Genomic DNA, 22,565 nt, shown 5'->3' with positions numbered 1-22,565 from the left:
TTAATCCATAATTGATCACTAAATAATAATTCTCAACAAACACTACATTAATTCTTACGAGAGATACTTAGAAAAAAGATAAATCCTAAAAATTCTTATAATAATTAAAAACATCTTACTTTAATTTAGGAGACTCTAGTCATCATCACTGATAATAGCGGTTTGATCTATTTTAATTCATAAAAAAATTGTCCACCTAAGCCATTAAGAAATACATAAAGTAACCCCTAATTTTGTATCTAAATTACCCACATTTGCCATTATAAAAGATAATTCAAAATTACCTCTTAAATTTGTATATAAATTACCCACATATGCCATTATGAAAATATTCCAAAATAAATGCAAAATTTACATCTAAATTACTCACCTTTGCCATTCTAAAACATAATTCAAAATAATCCCCTAACATTGCATCTTGGGGCTATATTTTACGGTTCTTTAATATTACTGTAAAGTAAAAAGTCGACTATTATATAAGGCTTAAGTGTTAAAATTATCTTGAGGCTAGCACTAATACCCCATCTAGATCTCGCTTCAAACTCTGTTACTTATCTTAAGGGACATAACACAAGTTTCAAATGATTGCATATGGTGTCATACTGACCTAAAATGTTTTTTAAAGGTGTAAAAAGAAGAATTAATAAAAGGTGTAATAACTACAAGAATTTTAACTTAATTTGAGGATAAAAAATATGAAGCGATCAATAAGAATAAATTTTGAAAATTCAAAATTTAAATTCATGTCTTCATATCATATCTGATGCAACAAAAGCCACCATAGTTAATGGTAATTTTTCAAAATAATTACATGTTCAAAATTATAGAGGTGCCAAAGAAAAATATGAATATGGATAAAAAAAAATATAGATCGATCAGTCCCTTACAAAAAAAAAACTAGTTAATATGTTTATGATAACTGGATATAGACTACGGAGTATCTGTTAAGTCTATCATGTTAGAAAATAAGCAAAAAGAAAAAAAATACAATGTAATATAGGTAATTATTTATTAGTCAGATTAATTAAACAATAATTAATATTTATACCTCATAAAATTCTAGACCGTGAGAGAGCCTGAGTTGATGGACTAGTGGTACCTAATCTGTTGCTTTTTAATCATTCTCTGTTATCATACCTAGTCAAAAAATAAAAAAATATAACATTCTCGAAGTTATTATTGATAGTCAAAGTCTTAGACTTTCACTCCAATGTTGTAAAGAACGGCAAGGATTTGTGGATGGGCGAAGTAAAAGTATACGAATAATTGAGGTCACTTAAATTTGGAAAAAAAAAATGCTTCAATTTAAGTTACAAGAAACACCACACTAATGAAACTAGAAGCCAAGTGATGTATAGTTCTGGATCTTAGTTACCCTACTTTCTTCTCCTTATGCACATCCTTCTAAGTTGAGCTCAAATCCTTGACAGTTACGCCAAATCAGTCCTTTGATGAGGAAAAAAAAAGAGAATGTTCCTCTTCATCGCTGCATGTCTAGAGCTAACTACATACGTCCAGAAAGTTAACCGCTGAATGGCCGGTAGACCTTGAGGGCGTCGATGACGTCAGCTATGGAACCTGCTGCAGCGGCTATGGAAACAAGGAGACAACTGATGCTGAGCGTCTGGAGGCAGATCCACTTGGTGCTTCCGCGTGGCACGCGGCGCTGCTTGATGTACATCTCGACGGGGAAGTAGACGGTGAGCGGCCAGAACGAGACTGGCGCCGAGGAAGCCCACCAGGCACCATGTAAAAAAGCCATATATCCATCACATTTTCACGTACGCGATCAGTAAGGCGCGTCTGCTGTACTATAACTACAGACATGCCTTCTTGATGTGTGTTTGTAGTAAGTCGCTGGCGGGGTCGCAGGTCCGACGAGGTCAACACGTATCTGTAATAAACGCTTACTGTAGATGCGTGTTGGTAAAAGACGTCTGAGATAAATCTACAGACGCGTGTAAGTAAAAAGCGTCTGTATCTGCAGTAATTATTATAGACATATGTTGTGATTTCCGAGTCTCGGATAACGGGATCAAACGCTACGGACGCGCGTACGTGACACGTGTCTGAAATAAGATCTCTTATTGCAGACGCGTATGTTGTTGCAGACGCGTGTTTACAACACGCGTCTTGAGTAATCCTACTTGTAGCAAACGCGTCCTCCTCTATATGCATCTGTACTTTTGTGGTAGACGTGTGTTCCATACGTGCATCTGTAGCACTTGGCTTGCGTACTTAGCAGTTGGCACGTGCTAACGGGCAGAGGGAGGTACTTGGCGCGTACGGAACACAGCGGGCAGTGGCTCTTGCGCGGCTTTGAGGAGCGCGGGCGGAGTTGGCAGGCGGCGACCGGAGTTGCGCAGCGTAGTCGAAGGCGGGCGGACTTGCGCTCCGTGCACGCAGGCGGGCGGCGGGTGGTGGAAGGAGGGATGTGCGGTAGCCGGCGGGGCAGACTGCTGTGGCGGGCGGCAGGCCGGAGGGGCTCGCTGCTGCAGCGGGCGGCGGTGGGCGGCCTTAGGGCCGCGCCGCGTAGGCGGCCAGGCGTAGGTGAGCATGTCTTAAGGTCGAGCCACTGACGCTCCTCTCTTTCCCTCTTCTCTACCGGAGCACTGCCGCGCCACTCGACGGCAAAATTCATCGCCATTGTTCCATCTTGTACCAATTTCCCACGCTCCCAACTCCGCCTAGTTCTTGCGGTCCTCCTCGAACCGCAGTAGCCACCTCTCGCCGCCGCAATCGCCTTTGGCGTCGGTTGCCGTTGCGGCCGTGGCACCATGGCCGCCATGGGCAGCTCACCGTGGCCAGCTCATTCCGGCGCTCCTCTGGTGATCCCGTTTATTGTTTTAGCTCTCCTGTGACTCTGTGATGCTCATCGGCTCCATTCTTTTACCCCTACCGCGCAGGTCACGGCAGAACGGCGACCTCGCCACCAGTTCAACCAAGCAGTGCATCGACATCGCGGTGAGCTATGGATGTTGCCTGAGCCCTTAGACTAACCTATACCGTGTTGTATCTGCCGGAGCACCGCCGCGCCGCCGTTCTGTATCTACCGCACCGCCATGGCTGTGGTTGAGCTCGAGTCTGACTCTAACTTATTCCTCTCTGCAGTGTACTCGATCAGGTGTGCTCCGACCGTGTGCTTCTCTGTGAACAGTGGTGAAATTCTGTGAACAGTGGTGAAATTGTGTGAAGCTTGTCTGAAACTTGCAACGTGAACTAAGTCTACTGAAAAAATGTGATTTTTATTACTAAAGCATTGATGAATTTGCTTATATTCCTCCATTTTCACTCCAGCCATTGACAAACCGGCAACAATATATATGTAATATATTAATATATACATAGATGTATTTCCAGCCAAAGTATATATGTGATAGATCGAGTTTGCATCAATTACATCATCACCAAAAGTTAACACAGAGTTTACATTCACATAGAGTTTCATCAGCACAGAGTTATCACAGCATCACATCATCATTAGTTGTTTGCCGGCGGCAGAGGCATGGCGCCCTGCAACTTGCTCAGGAGGTCATGCACATTCTGAACCACGGACGCCAGTTGGTCACCAAGGTCGTCCAGGTTCTTCTTGAGACGCTTCTCCTTCTATTCATTCTCAGCCTTCTCTTTCTTGAGTTCGTGAACACTCCGTGGAAGACCGCCTATGCTCTTCATGATGGGTTTCAGAGCTGCGTCCAGGGCCTCGTGCATGGTACTTAGAGGGAGCTGATAAGATCGAACATATATGCACACAGAAAAAGTTATAGGAACATATATCAAAATCCAGCATAAATCTAGATACTGTGACAAAAAAACTACATATAAGTTTCATTTGCATTCATATAAGTTTCATTATCTAGCATATATATCAGAATCATATAAGTTTCATATAATCAATTATAGGCTACAAAGTCCATGACCTTGTGAACTCCAGAATCATAGAAAATTAGAAAAATAAAACATCTAGCTACCGCTAACAATGCACATAAAGACTTAGAGCTGCCCAAAGAGATGAAACCCAATCTACTCAAATCACAATGCTGAAATATTGAAGTGGCACCATCAAAATTATTCACAAGATTAAAATCAATGATCTATGATAAACATCTAGATAAAGCAATCTACTCAAAGCACAATGTTGCTGCAAAATACAATATATGGCAGTTTACATTGCTTGTATAAAAACTTGAGTTGCATCTGCATTTATTCTACACTAAGTTGTTTTCTCTACTCCATCTGGGTCCGGGATGAGAGAATGGCATGAGCCAAATTATTTTAGCAACAAACTCATCCAATTTAGAGGCTACCAACAAAACTGTCATGAAATTAAGAAAGAAAACCTACATATAAGTAGTTGTAATCTAAAGAGTGTGCATTACCTAGCCATGGGTGGAGCTTGAACCACTGACTTCGCCGCAGTTGATGCCGCCGTGGAGCCATAAATGGCACATCCTGGCTTCTCCCTCCAAGCAGTGGTCGCACATCTTGGTGGCCACTACCCTCGGCGCCACGACTGAGGAAGAAGGCGGCACCACCGCCGCCGTTTGTGTGGCCTTCCTCTCCTTCCTCCTCGCCTCCGTGGGTTCTCCTTCCTCCTCGCTATCCTTGAGGCCACGGCCGAGGAAGAGGGCATGTCTAGCCTAACATTCTTCTTCACCGCCACCAGCTGCTTCTCCATCATCAACGCCGCTAGGTGCTTCTCCTTCCTAGTGATGACGGCGGCCTTCTTCTTCAACCTCGGTGGGGTGGCCGGAACGGCCTTCTTCTTCAAGGCCGGCGTCTTCTCGAACCTCGACAGGGGGCTCACCTCCTCCTTCACCGCTGCCGAAGACGAGGAACGGCGGGCGAACCTCCCCGTCTTCTCATCCCTTAGGTTATGCCGCCTCTCTGGCCTCGTCATCTTCGACGGCGGCGGCTGTGGGTACGGATGTGACGGTAGGCCAAGGAGGCGAGAGGAGTGAAGGCGGCTAAGCGCGTGGCGGGGAAGGCGAGAGAGGAGTGGAGAGACAAGAGGTCGTAGTCAATGCGAGGGCTGCGCATGCAGCGTGGAAAGCGAGAGAGGAGTGGAGAGACGAGAAGCCGGAGTGAATGCCACTATGCCGGAGTGGCAGTTCCAATGCTTTGAACTGCCATTACTCTCTTGGTTGGCGGACGGCGGCGGCGGGTTACTCAATTGGCTTACTACAGACGATTGTTAATAACACGGGTCTAAAGTAGGAGCCTGATAGGACGGACCCACTACCACCCTGTTTTAATGTATTGGAAACATTTTAAAAAACAAACATCGCTCCCCGTTTGAACTTACGAACGTAGCGCTATGGTTAACTCATGGGGTTGTGGGCCTAAAGGTCTCAGGATCGATCCCTGTAGGGGTACAAATTTTTTGCCTTTTATTTAACTACTACAAACGCATTTTACAACATGTGTCTGTACCATGAAATCTTTTGTGGATGAATGCTTAGTTTGGTTGACAAGATGATTTCAAATCTAAAAGTTGTCAACTACAAAGTTTCATAACTTTTTGAGATCTACAACTTTTATTTTGGTAGTTTCTCCATCCGAGGTCATTTAAAAATTCAAATTTCAAATTTCAAAATTTTGGAAATTTAAACTTAGTTATCCATGACAAGATGACTTCAAATGAAAAAGTTGTCAACTACAAACTTTCTTGGCTTTTCGAGATGTAGATCTTTTATTTTGGTTCTTTCTCCATCCGTGGTCGTTCGAAAAATTTGGCGTCTATTTGTAGAGGCAGCTCAATAGAGTATTGTATTGGAACATCACAAACAACAATATAACATGAATTACAACTAAAACATCTCAGATTTTCATCACATATACTCAGGATCGAACATCTTCCATTACCAAAAGCAAAAGTGTTTCGATCATGCATACATCCAGATATATATACATATGAACACTAGCTACTCATGCCGACCTGCATTCACTGAAGAACCTAAGACACTCATGGTGGATCCTACACTCCTCGCTACAGGATAGTGCCCACATCTTCGATGCTTTGTCGACCCCGGTGATATCGCCGCAGCCTTCGCCTCGGCACTGATGCTCGTCCTGGTGAGACACCGGAGAGGCCAGAAGAGGTAGAGCAGGCCTCGTTGCATGGCATGGCAGCACCAAGTCATCCTGCAACACCACCCTTATAGCTCAGCGGCGTCGTGCACAGGTCTGGTTCTTATACGTTGCATTCTTTGCCGCCGGGCCCTCTTCGTCACCTTCCAACTTTCGCAGCAACCACCGGGCAGTGGCGTCGTTGGCGGCACCGTTGTTGGACCTGTAGAGCGCAAGAGAGAAAACATAGGTAGCCAGGTCATGGCCTGACTCGATGGCGCGCTCCAGCATGTCAAGCCACGGCGTGATGATGCCACGGTCTTCCTTGAAGATGGCAGACATCCCTGCTTTGAAGCAGGTCTCCGTGTGGCCGATGTTGGCAAGCCGGGTGATCAGGTCCACACGATACTCGCACAAGTAGTAGGGCTCCCAAGCCACACGGTTCAGCATCGGCTCTAGTGTGATGCTCTGTCCCACGTAGGTGGTGTCGCACACCCTTCGCATCTACGAGCACGTTGCCCGCAGGCTGCTGAGGTCCTCCATGGGATCCGCTGTGACCTTGGCGACGCGGCTCGCAACCTCAGCAGCCAACTCCATTGGAAGCTTCTCCATCAGGCGGCGGCGGCAGTGGGGGGAGCGACGTGAAGGGAGATCGAGATCAACCTGAGCGCACTGGGGAGAGGTGGATCGTCGGGGACCAATGCAAAAGGTGAGTTTCTTGAATGAAGGTGGAGAGGTGGAGCGGGGAGAGGTGGGATTTTATGAGTGCGCTGTCTTGAAGTTTCCACTTGGCCGTGGGAATGGCGAACGTCGTAGCGGTGTGAATGGTGTAAACCGCATAAATGCGTCTATAGTTCCCTAGGCTACCCCCCCATTTCATTCTTGTATTTACTACAGACGCGTTTCCAAACATGCGTCTGTAGCATAACTGCTGGCTCATTAATTCATATTGCAATCTGATTCAATTAGATTAATTAAGGAATAAAACATTCCAGCCTTCACATTCACAAGTGAGCAAATTTGGACAAATTTTATTTGCATTGTTGCTATGTTCACTCATCATTTCAGTTGCATTCAATGCAAATTTGGACAAATTTCAGTTGCATTGTATTTATGTTCACTCATCATTTCTGTTTCATTCAACTTCTACACATAACAAATTTGGACACCAAATTCCATACATCCATTCATTTCATTCATTCAATCAATGCATTGGGGATTACTTCATTACAACATACATCAGAACACATCCAAGGACAACACAGACAACACACACAATAAACATGTTCATCTTCCACTTCAAATTCTCTAGCGTCTACTCCAAGTTTTTCTTCTTGGTGACACCATTTGGACTGTCCACTGAACCTTCTTGTTCATCCAGCAGCTCCGCCCAATTCGAAGGGCGAACAATTATGATGCCATGATCCTTTGACTGCTGGAAGTACTCCTTTTCGAATCAATAGTAACCATAAAGCTTAGGAAACTGAAAACAGCCACAAATTAGAACTCTAACTGTGCAAATTGGGGGGGGGATAACACTACAAAGAACCCACCCCATTCCTAGCACACTTGAAGTAGAGTCGGCCGTGGTTGTCACTATCCTTCTTGGTCCACCCCTCCACCACCCAAGCAAGACCGCAATCCGGGCAAGGGATCAGCGGGAACACGCTGAGCTCACCAACTGGATCAGGAACGACGCCGTGCTTGGAACCAATGCGGGTGCTGCGGGCACCTTGAAGCCTACTCCTTGCCCGTCCACCTCTAGATGACTCCGCAAAATGAGATATCATGTCTTGAGCTGGGAAAAGGGACGGAGAGCTTGGTGGTGGCGGTGGAGGAGGAGGAAGGCAGCGAGAAGAAGTGGGATAGATAGAGTGAGGCAGAGACAGAGGGAGACGGAGGCGGATATATATTTAATATGGTCCAACCTTGCTATAGATGTGTGTCAATAACGTGAGTCTATAGTACTTTGCCTGCATACTTAGCCGTTGGCACGTGCTAACGGCCAGAGGGAGTGGCCTGCATACTTGGCGCGTACGAAACACAACGGGAAGTGGCCGTTGTCACACGCCTCTCATGCGGGTGGCACCGGCCATTGTCATGCGTAGCATAGGCTTGCTGCTTTGAGGCGCACGGGCAACGGCTAGAGTTGCACAGCGCTCCCGCGGGTGGAGGCATGGCGCGCATCCACCCGGTGACCGGAGGGGCACGCTGCTATGGCGAGCGGTAGGCGGAGGGGCGCGCTGCTGCATCGGGTGATGGCAGGTGGCCATAGGGCCTTCTCGAACTATAGGTCAGCTCGAGCCGCCGGTGCTCCTCTTTTTCCCTCTTTTCTCCTAGAGCACCGCCGCGCCGCTCGATGGTGAAATTCATCGCCGTTGTTCCATCTTCTCCCAATTTCCCGCGCTCCCAGCTTCACCTAGTTCTTGCGGTCCTCCTTGAACCGTTGTAGCCACCTCTCACTGCCACAATCGCCCTTGGCGTTGGTTGCCTCCATGGCCATGCCACCATGGCCGCCACGGTAGCTAGCTATGGCTAGCTCGTTCTGGTGCTCCTTTGGTGACCTCGTTTATTGTTTTAGCTCTCCTACAACTCTATGATGCTCATCGGCTCCATTCTTTTACCTCTAACGCACAGGTCATGCCGGAGCGGTGACCTCACCACCAGTTCACGCCGCTGCACGTGCCATCAGTGCCGGCTATCTAGCTCCGCCTCATCCCCGGTTCAACCAAGTAGCGCATCGACATCGCGGTGAGCTACTGATGCTGCCTGAGCCCTTCGACAAACATCTACCATGTTGTATCGGCTGGAGCACCGCCGTGCTACCATTCTGTGTCTGCCGCACTACAATGGCTACGGTTGAGCTCGAGTCTGACTCTAACTCATTCCTCTCCGCAGTGTACTCGATCAGGGGCAGCGACCGTGCTTCGCCATCTCGAGTTGTAGGGGATCACCGACGTGCTCAGGTCTCCTCCCTGGTCACCGGCATGCTTTGCTCTTTGGCCTCCTATTCTCTAGGGTGTGCTTCTTTTGTAGACTGTGGAGGATCGAGGCCACTGGATGTATCTTCAGAACCGTACTTGTAATGAGTACTTGGAAGGACTAAAACATTTCCTAGCTATTGTAGAGGCGGACATGAGGAATGGACATAAGTCATCTATGTTGTGCCCATGTGTTGACTGTAAGAATGAGAAGCAGTACTCGAATCAGTTGTCAGTCCATGCCCACCTAATTCTTTGAGGATTCATGGATGACTACAGATGTTAGAACAAACATGGTTAAGGTGTCAATGAGTGAGATGGTGAGGAAGGACTTCATGAAACTTGTGCTGGTGGCAATGAGGAAGCACCCTTTGGCAATGAGGAACTATGTGATGATGATGTAGTAGAGATTGCTACCAGCCTTGTCCCTATGGTTGAGAATCTGGAGGAGATGTTGCGTGATGCCTTTGGCTTTGATGAGTACACTAGTTTGGAGTTCAAGAAGCTGAAGTAGTTGTTGGAAGATATGAAGACACCACTCTATCCGAGTTGTAATGAGAGGTATACGAAGTTGTTCGCTTCACTAAAGCTTCTCCAACTGAAGGCGACACATCACTGGACAAACAAGGGCTTCAGAGAATTGCTAGAACTACTCGGAGATATGTTTCCCAAGGGGAATCAAATACCTAGGACTACATATGAGGCCAAGAAGATTGTTTGTCCGATGGGATTGAAGTTCGAGAAAATTCATGCTTGCAAGAAAGACTGCATCCTGTTCCATGGTGACAATGCAGCCCTCACTAAATGCCTCAAGTGTGGGACCTCTCGTTACAAGCAAAGAACTGACGAGGGTGATGGCGGCGAGGAGACACGTCATAGAGTTCCTAGGCAGGTGCTGTGTGCTGTGTTGCAGCACACAACAGAGGTGGAACCTTACATCGAAGAGCATATGGAGATGTTGAGGCAACAAAACCTGCACCGAGGTGAAGCTTGGTTAGAGAGGGCACATATGAGTGGGTTCAACATCTGGTTTAGAGATCGACATGCTAGTTCAACCTCTTGCACAGACAAAAGGCTTTGAAAGCTGGCAAAGGGGCCTTTCTTCACAGTCACAACCTATCAAGGCTATGATATAAATGGATATACCTTTTACACCATTGATCAAGACAAGAAGAGTGTGTACCAGAACAATGTTGTTCGTGTAGATGCATTTGACAGCAAGATGCAAAAGACAACGTACTATGGTCAGATTAAAGAGATATGGGAACTCTTGTATGCAGGCTTTAAGGTGCCTGTTTTTCGGTGTCGATGGGTTCAGGGAAGTCAGGGTGTCATGAAAGATAGGTATGGCTTCACTACGGTTGACCTCAACAAAGTTGGGTACAGGGACGAGCCATTGGTAGTCGCAAGTTAGGTTTCCCAAGTCTTCTATGTGCGCGACACTAGAAACAAGAAACGACAAGTGGTTCTCCCTAGGAAAAAGCGGGTTGTCGGACTTGAAAATCCAGTGGACGAGGAAGAGTTCAATCAATCGAATGAAGTGCCTCCTTTGGATACTTCCATCCTCCCTATGATTTTGGTGAGCGAGCTAACTCCATGCCTAAGAGATGGCCATAAAGAGGTTGCCCCCATGGCAAAAAGTCACCGAAAATGGCAAGTACGCAAAAAAGATGCTCATGTGAGTTTTTGAACAATGTGCAATCTCATTTTTTAGTTAACAATATATATTTGTCGTCGCTCTTACTTACAGTATGATGTTACTTTCAGGAATTCAGGAATGGATTCTGGCTAATGACAGAAGTTCATGTCATCAAGGATGTAAATTATAGAATGAGAGATGTAAATTGTACTAGATAAGTTCATGTCATCTAGTCTAGGATGTTAAGCCCACAACTCCTTGTAATGTGTATGGTACCTTGTGGATGTATGCTGAAATTTGCTTATCAAGACACACACATATATAGCTAATTAACATGTATGTGTCCATACATATCCCAGCAGCATCCAGTCACTGCTATGGTCATAACAGCAACACACATAACATATATATACATAGATAGCTCTCTTCTCCTCCTTCTCAGCCAGCATCTTCTTCAACTCATGAGCATCCAGTACATGAGCATCTAGTATTTGAGCACACAACACATACATGAATTAAACCAGCAGCATCCAGTGGCTGCTATGGTCATCACACCAACACAAATATGCACCACATATAACATATATATACATAGATAGCTAATTAATTTAAGGTGTCCATACATGATCAGCATCCAGCACATAGATGAGCCAGTGTCCATACAGCATATATCACCACATAGTACATATATTAGCTAAGTTAATCAGGTAACTTAAGGTCATCACTGTTTCAATGGCATGATCACTTCGGCTTCTTAGCTAGGACGTCGTCCACCTCCTTGGTTAGGCCCTCCAACTTCTAAGACTAAGCCACCAGCTAGGCACCCATGGTGTCACCATCTCCTTAGTAGGTCCCTTCTCCTCCTTCTCAACTAGCATCTCCTTCAACTCTTGTGTTTCCACAGCTTGATTGTTCAACTACTCCTTGACGACGTTAAGCGTCCAGTGAATAGCCAAGAGCCTTTCCTGTAGTGGTTTCAAAACCACTGCCTATAGGGCCTCATGCATGGTAGCTGGAGGGACCACAAAAGATAGAGCCTACATATATACACAGAAACAGTTATCAAACAGTAAATTCTTGACAATGCTATTTTCTGAACTAAGATAACTGAAGCCTGAACTATTTTCTAAAAGTGTTCAGTAAACATGAAACACTGATAACTTTGATCAAATCCTCAATTACAGTGACAATTGACTCAGGCAAGTTTACTTATCAACCAAACACAATTCCAGTCCCACCAAACATATTTCCAGTCCCACAATGACCACGGGAGCATCGCTCAAAACCAGCAACCAGTAATTCCTCATCAAAATGCAGGCATATATATACAAAGGCTAACTTATAGTTAATTGAAACAAATTTAAACATAAACACATGCATATATATACAAAGACTATCCAATGAGATGTCCACCTCTAGCACGACCGTCGGCTCCTTCTCCTTCTCCATGGCCTTCCTCCTCGCCTCCACCAGCTTCACCGCCGCCGAGGAAGAGTGCATGCCCTTCTTCTTCACCGCCACTAATGAGACGGGCATGGCCTTCTTCCCAAAAGCTGTCCCATACCTCTTCTTGAACCCCGGCGAGCGCACCGAGACATCCTCCACCTCCACCTTCACCGCCACTAGCGTCGAGGGTGTGGTCGCGAAGGAAGGGGCGAACCGCCCAGTCCCTACGTCCCTTCAGTAGTGGCGCCTCTTGGGCCTTGTCATCTCCAAGGGCGGCGACGACAGAGAGGAGGCGAGAGGGGTGGAGTGCGGCAGTGGTGACTGAGGCGAACGTACGGAGGCGTAGAGCGTGGAGTGTGAGGGTGGCGAAGTGAGCGAGGCGATGTGATGGGGTGGCAGCAATTATATGGAAGGGACGGCGCCTATTCAGATCTGAATATGAAGGGAAGTAGTAGTACAGACGCGCCTTGACTACACACGTCAGAAGTTACAACTACTCTAGACACGCCTTTAATACACGCGTCTGTAGTAATTAATTACTTCCGCGCGTCTGCAGTAGTGAAATTGATAATTTCAATTTCAAATCTTCGAATACAATTTTAGTGCAGTAAATGATCTAAAATAGAAATGTTGTAAACATAAAAGTTATAGAACTCATCAAGATCTACAACTTTATTTTGTAAAACTTTTCATGTGACTTTATTTGTACAATTCAAAATTTGAATTTCGAAAAATGGGAAGTTCAAACAAGATTTTCAAACACCAAATGATGTCAGATGAAAAAGTCATGAACATAAAAGTTGTATATCTCAACAAGATCTACAACTTTTATTTTGGAAAACTTTTCATGTGACTCTTGTTGAACCATTCAAAATTTGAATATAAAAAAAGGCAAATTCAAATAACATTTTGAAACACCAAATGAATTCATATGAAAAAATCATGAACATGAAAGTTGTACATCTCATCAAGATGTACAACTTTTATTTTGGTCATTTTATCATCTAAGAAAGTGAGAGTAACGTTGTTCACAAATTTTACATATCTCTCATATGGTTTCATAAATTATAAGAGAGATATGTAGATTTTGTGAACAATGTTACTATTATTTTCTCGGATGAAGAAATGACCAAAATAAAAGTTGTAGATCTGGATCAGTTCTACAATTTTGTTGTCGATAATTTTTTCAGCTGAAACCATTTATTGCTTCAAAATGTTGTTTGAAGTTGCCATTTCTTGAAATTCAAATTTTGAATTGATAAAACATAGTCACATGAAAAAATGACAAAAATAATAGCTGTAACAACACAATAAATGGGTAGAGCATGATTTTACAAAAAAAAATGGGAAAAAATCATCAAATTTGAAGTAAGTATGAGGGAGAAAGACTAGTTACAAGTTTTAGCCAAAGTTTAAACAAAAAAATCACACTTGTTCATCAATCTTTGAACCAATGAAAATTATCGCGTTCTCTATTTAAATTATTCAAACCACTTTATGTCCAAACTCCTTACATAGCGCAATGGAAAGACACTTGCTTCTAGGCCTACAGGTCTTAGGTTCGATCCCTGGGTGGGACACAATTTTTTGACCTATTTTTTTATTGCTACAGATGCGTCTTGGCTACATGTGTCTGTAGTCAGAAATTTCCTTTTGACCGCCATTTTTGCGCGCCATTTTTTCCAGACATTCTAATTTCCTTTCCCCCAAGTCCATTCACATCCAAGAACCGCATTCTAGGGTTCCACTGTTCGTTGCCCGCTCCCATCGTCGCCGCTGCATCCGCGCCCCTCCGTCGTCTTCGCCCGCGTCCGCTCCTCGCATTCTAGGGTTCCACCGCTGTCGCATCCACTCGCCGTCCGCATCCACGCACCAGTGTCCACCCGCCTTCGTCTCCGACTCCGTTCGCCGAGGTTCGATAGCTCCGAGGTTGTCCTCCGCCATTGTCTCGAACTCCATCCAGTAGGGCATGACGCACCGTCTCCAAAGCGGCTGCACGTGGCGGTGCCGTTCCAGAGGCACTATGAGCGTAGCAGAAGGCCGTAGGTCGACAACATCTTTCGCTTCTAGCAACCCCTTCATCATCTTCAACAGTGCTAGCCTCCTCCTTGGACCCCACCTGGTGAGTTCTAACATGGATTTTCTTGAGTTAGATGTAGCAGCTTAGTGATTTTGCAATAGCCAAGGATTTGTAGTAGGAAAGGCTATTATGGAGTCTCTGTTTGTTTCTGGTTGAGGGATTTTTTATGGATAGTTGTCAGGTATAGTAGATAGATAAGGAGCAGTAGATGGATTTTTGAAAATTAGAATGTCTGGTTATGCTTGTATGTGGATTGAGATGTTCTTGTGCCTATGACATGAAAAAAATACTAGACTAGTAGCATTGGTTTCTAGAGCATGAACTTGTACATTAATTTTAGTCTTATCATGTAGATGCTATACAATGGGTTGTAAATATTGATCTGGACTACTAGCTTTGCTATATTACTGAACACTTGCTCATACTCTACTTATGCTTGTTGATCAGTATAAACTCTTGTGGGTCATACTTAGCTGAGAATTTCAGTTAGTATTACATAATGTTGTATTTTTTGTTGCTTCCTAAACTAATGATCTGGTTATGTGGGTCATATTGATGCTTGCTCATACCCTACTTTGCTGTTGTTTTCACTGCATATGTGTCAAACATGGCTCTGCAGTGCTGTGAAAGGTGTCTGCACTGCTAGCTATTGACTGTTGTTACAGTCCCTATCAGAATGGTAAGATGCAGCTTTGTGATATACTAATACTAGTTACTATTAGATGTCAATGCTCTATCATGTTCACTAACAACCTTGCTCATCTTTGTTTGATAGAATCTGAGCATGCATCTACGGCATCATCAGCAGGAGAAGGCGAAGAACCAACCAACTGTGGAGAGGAGGGACACAGTAGAGATGCTAATGAAGAGGAGGAAGAGAGACATGCGGATGCAAGGAACCAAGAGGGAGATGGTACTGCAGAGGATGAAAAGAGAGATGCTAATGCAGAGGCACAACAATCTGAACCTCCTTATAAACCCCGAACAAGAAATAGGACAGTCACCCAGTGGCTAGATGATAAGGTAATCGTCATGGGACTCACTTCGACTAGGTTTCCCACAGAGAAGAGGGCCCAGATAAGAATGAGGAGGCTGGTTGGTCTGACTGCTAGACAAAGAATCTCCTTGGTCTTGCCTTCATTCAATTCACTAAGTGAACAAGACAAGATGATTATATTTGATGAGTGTGTCTAGCCTTGGTTGGAGTTTCCAGAAGAATTGAAGGCTACAGCATGTAAGAAGATAATGCAGATGGTAGCCAAGAGTTGGAGAACCCACAAAAGCAACCTTACACACAATTGCATCAACAAAGGGTTGGATGCAATGGTGAAGCACACATACATTCCGAAAGAAGATTGGGCAGTGTTTGTGTAACTAAAGGACAACGAAGAATCAAAGGAAACAAGTGAGAAGTACTAGAAGCTTCAGGAGAGGAACAAGCATGACCACTGCCTAGGGACGGGAGGGTATGAAGGAAAAGCCACAAAGTGGGAGCAGGAGGACAGGGAGTTAGCCACCCAAGGCATCAGTAATCCTTGGGACCAGTTTCCAGGTGGCCGCCCAAAGAATTTTCTGCATGCACAAAGTACTTTGGTTAGGTCAGAAGGAAGTGCTGAGATTCGTTGGTTGAAAGATTCAGCTAAAAGTGTATCTAAGCTAATTTTAGAGAAGCAAGGAGCCCTTGAGTCTTCAGGGCTCTCTTTGGTTCAGGAAAAGGATGTGCTCATAGAGGTCTTGGGCAGCCCAGAATAGATAGGCCACGTGCGTGGTGTGTCTCGTTACTATGGTTGGAAGCATTGGCCGGACTGCGCCGGCATGTACAGAAAGAGGAAGCAATCAACAAGTGATGTGGATGTGGAAGCCATCAAAGAAGAAGTTAAAAGCCAAATGATAGAAGAAATTACCAAGAAGGTCACAAGTGATATCATGGCCATGCTATGTGACCAAGGAGTGCATTTGAGGTCACCTTCCAACACCCCTAGCCCTGTAGGTGGTCGAAAGAGCAGCTGTGCCTCAGCCTCGGATGCAGTCGAAAGAGACTACATCGATGGACTTGAGGCAACTCTAGATCCAGATACTGTGGACCTTCTGATAGAACCAACACCGTGTAGCCTACTAATCAACCCTAGAGGTTATTAGATGGAGGTAACAAGGGGTCGGGTCTTCCCAGCGCAAACTGAGCTATTTTCACAACCAGTAATGGAACATAATGTCGTTATACATATTGACTATGTACATCCGGAACATGAGGATAGACCACTGAGTCAGCCCGCAAGTCCTGAGGTAAGAACTCTTGGACAGGCACTATACAAGAGGGTCCAGTGGAGGAGAGGCCAGATTGTGATATCAAAGGTGCTCTCTTCTACAAAGTTTTCAAGACGTCCACTGCCTATGAGCTCCAAAAGCAATCTAAAAGACTTTGTGATAGGTGATGAGAAGGCAACCTCTAAGAGTGCAACTGTTGACAAGCCAAAGAGTGGCACTACTATAGAAAAGAGTGCTTCAAAGGAGACTGATGCAGCGCCGGAGGAGCCTAAGTCCACAACTGCTCCAGCTGACCCACCGACAAAGCCGAAGAAGGCTAAGTCCACAATTGCTCCAGCTAACACACCAAAATAGCCTGCAGCAGTCAAGAGTGACTACAAATTGGAGCAGCAGTAGAAGGTGGAGAAACCCCCCAGATCGTCTAAGAGTGACCATGGGGTTCTGTATGGAACAAGGCCAATGCCAAGTTCAAATTTGGAGAGCGATTCCTATCAGAAACAGAGCTTGAGACGGCAGGACCTAGGTGTGTTGCTCTTCATGCTTGGTACATGAAAGAATGTGAAGAGAAGAGGACAACCGGGATGGTTGCTATGTTCAAGAAACATTATTTTTTGCGTGAGGCAGACACTGAGTTTTTCGCTGTGGGATTAGAAGACTTGTTTGACCTCTTCAAACTTGATGGATTAGATGTAGGACTTCTTCGCGTGTTGTCACTGTAAGTACAATTTCATCTATTTTCTGGGCTTGTTCATTTTTAGCTAGGGATGCTCTTCATATATTTGCTTGCTAAATTGCTTTTGTATGCTTCTTTATTCCTAGATGCCTGATTGTAGAAGCTAGGACCAAAGATGTGCCTGTTGGCATTATTGATCCAAATCTAGTGTCAATAAAGACTATGAACACTGATAAAGGCTATAGCGTGGGTTATCTGTAATATTGCCTAAGGAAATATGCCAAGAAAAAGTTTATGATGTTTGCACATAACTATGGTGGGCACTGGATTACTATCATCATCGCTCGAATGTGGCAGAAGGTGATATACCTCGACTCCAATAGAGGCAAGAAGTCAGATTTGACTCTTATCAAATCTGTGATAGATGAGTGAGTATTGTCTAACCTATTATTGACCCATGTATTTCTTTCTTAATTATGTTAATAGAAGTCAAAAAATTTGATAACAACTTATGTTTGTGTAGTGCTTTTGGCAATTGCCAACCCAAGCTGAAGAAAGGGTAGAGAAAATTGAAGTTGACCCATGCATTCAAAATTCCAGTAACTAGTGCCTCACTTTCAGTTGTGAAGTCATTTTGTCAATTCAATTATTAACCATGTTTCCTATGTTCGCAGTGCCAGCAGCAAGGTCTGGACCACACATGTGGGTTCTTTGCGGCCGACAACTTGATGATGGCGATGGGACAGGCCAATCTGACTGATCCTTAGGTACAACTGCATATATATATATATATATATATATATATATATATATATATATATATATATATATATATATATATATATATATATATATATATATATATTACTACTCAACTGTTGTGATCTACTTCGAATGCCTTGATCTCCTCTTGTTGTCATATATACTGCTGCTGTCAATTTTTGAAACCGCTGCTGTGATCTGGAATAAGATGAAGCTGCTGCTGTGATCTGCTGCTATGACCCTTTTGTAGACTATGGCTGGCTTATATACATTTACTTGTAATTTTTGGTTCTGCTGTTGTCATATATCTGCTGTGATCTCTTATTGTGCAGCTTTATTTTATGGATGATGGCTATAGACATGTGCAACTTCATCTTATAACTACCTTTCTTTGTCTTAGGATTTTGAAGTGCAGTCCACTGAAATCAACTTTGCGGACATTAGAGAGAAGCTCGCCTCGTTTATTGTGTCGCATATCCTCGACGAAACAGGCAAGTTTCATTGTTCATATACAAAACCATGATGAAGTGCCTAGTATATATGTTCATTTGATTTGTGAACTATGTTTGGAGCATGTGAGATACAATTAGAGCCGTGAGATATAAACATGTGAACAATCGATCTACTGTGAACTGTGTGATATGTGTGTACTTTAAACAAATTAAGATTTGAGATGAACATATATGTCATTTCTGTGAGATCTGTGTGTATATATATATATGTGATCTGTGTGTGTATATATATATATATATATATATATATATATATATATATATATATATATATATATATATATATATATATATATATATATATATATATTTGATCTGTGTATATCTGTGCTATTTTGGCTGTGCTATGGGCTACAAACGGGTCTAGGTTACAGACATGTCTGTAGCATTTTTTTACTACAGACGTGTCCGTAGCCTAGACCCGTCTATGGTAAAGAAAATACTACAGACACGTGTAGAGAACACGAGTATGTAGTATGCTACTTACTACAGACGTTTTCACAAACATCGTCTGTAGTAGAATTCTTACTATAGACGCGTGTATTGTACACGCGTCGATACTATGTTTCTTCACACAGACGAGTTTACAAACATCGTATGTAGTAGGATTCTTACTACAGACGCGTGTACTTTACACGCGTCATCACTATGTTTCCTCACATAGACGCGTTTATAAACATCGTCTGTAGAGGATTCTTACTACAGACGCTTGTACTGCACACATGTCGGTACTATGTTTCTTGACACAGACGCGTTAACAAACATCGTCTGTAGTAGGATTCTTACTACAGACGCGTGTAAAGGACAAGCGTCTGAGATATGGTTCTTCACACAGATGCGTCTTAATTTTCACACGGACGCGTGTTGTGAACACGCGTCTCCAGTAAGAGCTTATTGCAGACGCACGTACATACTCACCAATCTCTATTAAGGGCTCGTCACATACGCGTGTTCCTTTTTGTCACAGTCACGTGTTAGTAACACGCGTCTGTAGTGTGTGCTTATTACAAACGTATAATAAATCTTATTTCAGACGCGTTATGGCAGAAGCTCTCAGGCACCTCTGCGATGTGCCTGAACACGCATCTGTGATGTGCTTTTTTTACGTTGTGACGTTGCCGAAGAACGGGAGCAGCATGGCGATCACGGTGGTGACGCACACGAACGCTGACCGCCACGTGAGGCGGAACACGCTGATCGCGAACGGGCCCACGCGGAGCTCCGGGGAGACGAAGGCGCTGTCCGGCCAGGCCGCGGCGGCGCAGCGCTCAACGAAGGCGAAGATGGGTTGGCAGAAGACCTGGTAGGCGCCGACGAGGTGCACGACGATGGCGATGTTGGCGATGTCGATGAGCCAGAACGGCTCGAAGAAGCCGAACCCCGTGAGGAGGTTATCCGGCGCGTTATCACCAAACGCCGCGTACCCCATGCACCCGCACAGCATGTAGAAGATGGTCCTGGTCGCCACGCTGAGACGCGTCGCCTTGATCGTGTCCTGTGGAAGAACCAGAGCAGACTTTGTTAGAAACAGGGGAATCCAGTTGCAGGGGACAGAACAGTGGAGCAGAATAAGGGATTGTAGCTTACTTGGATCTCAATAAGGATGTTGGAGAAGGAGTAGGCGAATGCGATGTTGCCGAATGCCTGAAGCGTGTGCCAGATCTTCTGTGTGGAGGTGACGCCGGCGCCGATGCTGATGCCAGTGAGACTGCCCATGAATCGACCATTGGCTGCAAACAATTGCATCGATTGAACACAGGTCAGTAACCAATTCCAGCAATCATAGTCACAGGTCACAGCATAAGTGGCTAACCAATCCGATTGAAGAATCAGTAAGTCAGTAACTTACAGATGGTCTGTGCGATGCCGAGGGAGAGTCCGATGGAAGAATAAGTGAAGGACATGACGGCAGCGACAATGGATAGCCACCAAATCTGATCGAAGTCCGGTATCTGCGAGAACAGAATCTGCACTACGCCGAAGAGGATCATGTACGGGGTGCTGGAGCTCTTGCAGGGATCAGCGTGTCCATGGGTGTGGAAGTACCCAGCTCTCCTGATGGCCTTCATGCTGATGGACGCCGCGATGGTGTACCCGATGGCGACGCCGATGAGGTTGGCATACTGGATCACGCCGCAGAAGACGACCTTGGCGCCGCCGAGGTTGGAAATAAGTGTTTGGTAAAAAAAAACAGCTGACAACAGCTCATGGATATTGTGAGCTGTACAAAATAAGGCCATAGAGGTAGACCCTTTTTTCCTCTGGTAACAAGTATGACTCACCAACATGGATGAACAAACATCACTTTCACACCAACCACGAGTTCTTCTCTTCTCGGTCCTCACACAAAGATATATAAGGCTCTGTAATTTCACTTTGATTTACAGGTGTAGTCAAAAATCTCTCTAACATTAAAAATATAGAGTGATTTTCAAAGGCGGACAACTCATTTAGGAAGACACCTAATAAACTACCACCTCAAAAAATTGACTACAAGAGGAGGATCTCTTAGGGGTCCATCTCTTAAAAAGGGGAGAGCCCCGCCTGTGTTAATAGTTAATAGAAATCTGACCTATCTTGACTCACTACTAGCCTTAGTATATATTATAAGGGTTGTAAAACCCTAACCACTCCTCTCCCTCTCCACCAGCTGCTGCAACCCATCTTCTCTTCACCATCATATCGCCCCTCCTATGCATGAGCTCATCGGATCCGTACCCATCTTCTCTCCACCCAACGCTGCTAGTGCCACCCATCTCTCCACCGCCGCCCCCTCCCCCCACCCTCATACCACAGGTTATGGACTCAACCCTCCCTACCAAGACTAAGTGTGTGCGGTAGGAGGATGTGGTGGGTCAGGCACGGAGGCGATGCACAGATCTCCCCACCATAGTCGTCGTGCGATGCGAAGAGGCGCGGGCCGGGCAAGGATGTGGCGGTGTGAGATGACGAAGTGGCAGGCCTGGCGAGGATGTCACGCTGTGAGATGAAGAAATGGCAGACCTCCCCACCATAGCCGAGTCGTGTGGCGTGAGGAGGCGGCAGGCCATGCATGGATGTGGCGGTGTGGAAGCGGAAAGATGGCTGAGCTCGGTGCAAGGAGGTGGGGGACCATGAAAGTAAGCGTGCCCTTCATCTCTCCCTTTCATAGATCTGGAGGCAACGGATTGGATTCGGAGGAAGAGGCAACAGAGGAGACGGTGTCGAGACGGGACAAGGAGACTGTGGTGGGCTACTATGAGGAGGAAGCAATGCGATCTATGATGCGTGCGCTCGGCACCAACCTTGGTAGTAGGCTTGTTGATAGGTGCTAGCAGGTCACCTTTTTTATTTGATTTTTCGAGGGCAACATATTATTTATAATTAATTAACACAAGTGCTTAGACAGTGACTAGCGGGTGCCCGTCTAAGGCTAGAGATTTCATGTCCCTCTTTCTAAGACTTTCAAGTGTTTGAAATAGTGTAAACAAGTTTCATTGCCCCGATAAAACTCATTTCATCCTATAAAAGTTTTATCATATCTCTTCATTTATACTATGCAATGTTAGTTTATTTAATGCCTATAAAGCTCTTATAAAACTCTCATTAAAACTGACCTAACATATTTTGACCGCAGTTGATAACTCTTTCGCCTCTAATAACTCTTTTGGCAGTAGCATGGGTCGAGGGGCCAACAATGGCACTACAAAATCGTCTCTAGCGTGTTGATGCCATTTTATACGGCGCCATGACTTCCACGCCTCGAAAAAACGACATGCACGGCAACCCACGGTCCCAAACCCACACATGACTGAGCAGCAATGGGTTGGGCATGCGGCTGCGTCGCGCGTCCGCCTCGTCAGCCGGGTGTCCGCGTCGCGAGTGACTGCGGCGCACTGGCCAGAGCCCCAGGGCCCAGACAAGTCTTCCCGGCGAGCTCACGCGCCGGCTTCGTCAGCCGGGTCGCTGGCAGGTTGCGGGAATCGTTGTTCACTGACCTGCCGGCTGCCGTGCTTGATGTCGATCTGTGCTTACGTTTGATGTCAAGCGCTTCGTTCCAATTATTTGTCTCCACAAGTCAAATGCAAAATCAATCAGTGTAGCGTGTGTCTAACTTGTACGACGAGTTTCTGGAACTGAAATCTCTCATCATCGTTTT

The 22,565-nt window shown here is 45.1% G+C and overlaps 3 pseudogenes; 2 read left to right on the top strand and 1 right to left on the bottom strand.

The window, feature by feature from the left end:
• Positions 1-1,522: 1,522 nt before the first annotated feature.
• Positions 1,523-20,667, bottom strand: LOC136507335 (amino acid permease 3-like; annotated as a pseudogene).
• Positions 12,095-16,834, top strand: LOC136509382 (uncharacterized; annotated as a pseudogene).
• Positions 16,915-17,585, top strand: LOC136509381 (uncharacterized; annotated as a pseudogene).
• Positions 20,668-22,565: the final 1,898 nt, after the last annotated feature.

Source organism: Miscanthus floridulus, chromosome 15 (genome assembly GCF_019320115.1).
Source record: "Miscanthus floridulus cultivar M001 chromosome 15, ASM1932011v1, whole genome shotgun sequence".
Classification (NCBI taxonomy): domain Eukaryota; kingdom Viridiplantae; phylum Streptophyta; class Magnoliopsida; order Poales; family Poaceae; genus Miscanthus; species Miscanthus floridulus.
The sequence above is the reverse complement of the archived record's forward strand: the minus strand, read 5'-3'. Positions and strand labels throughout refer to the sequence as shown.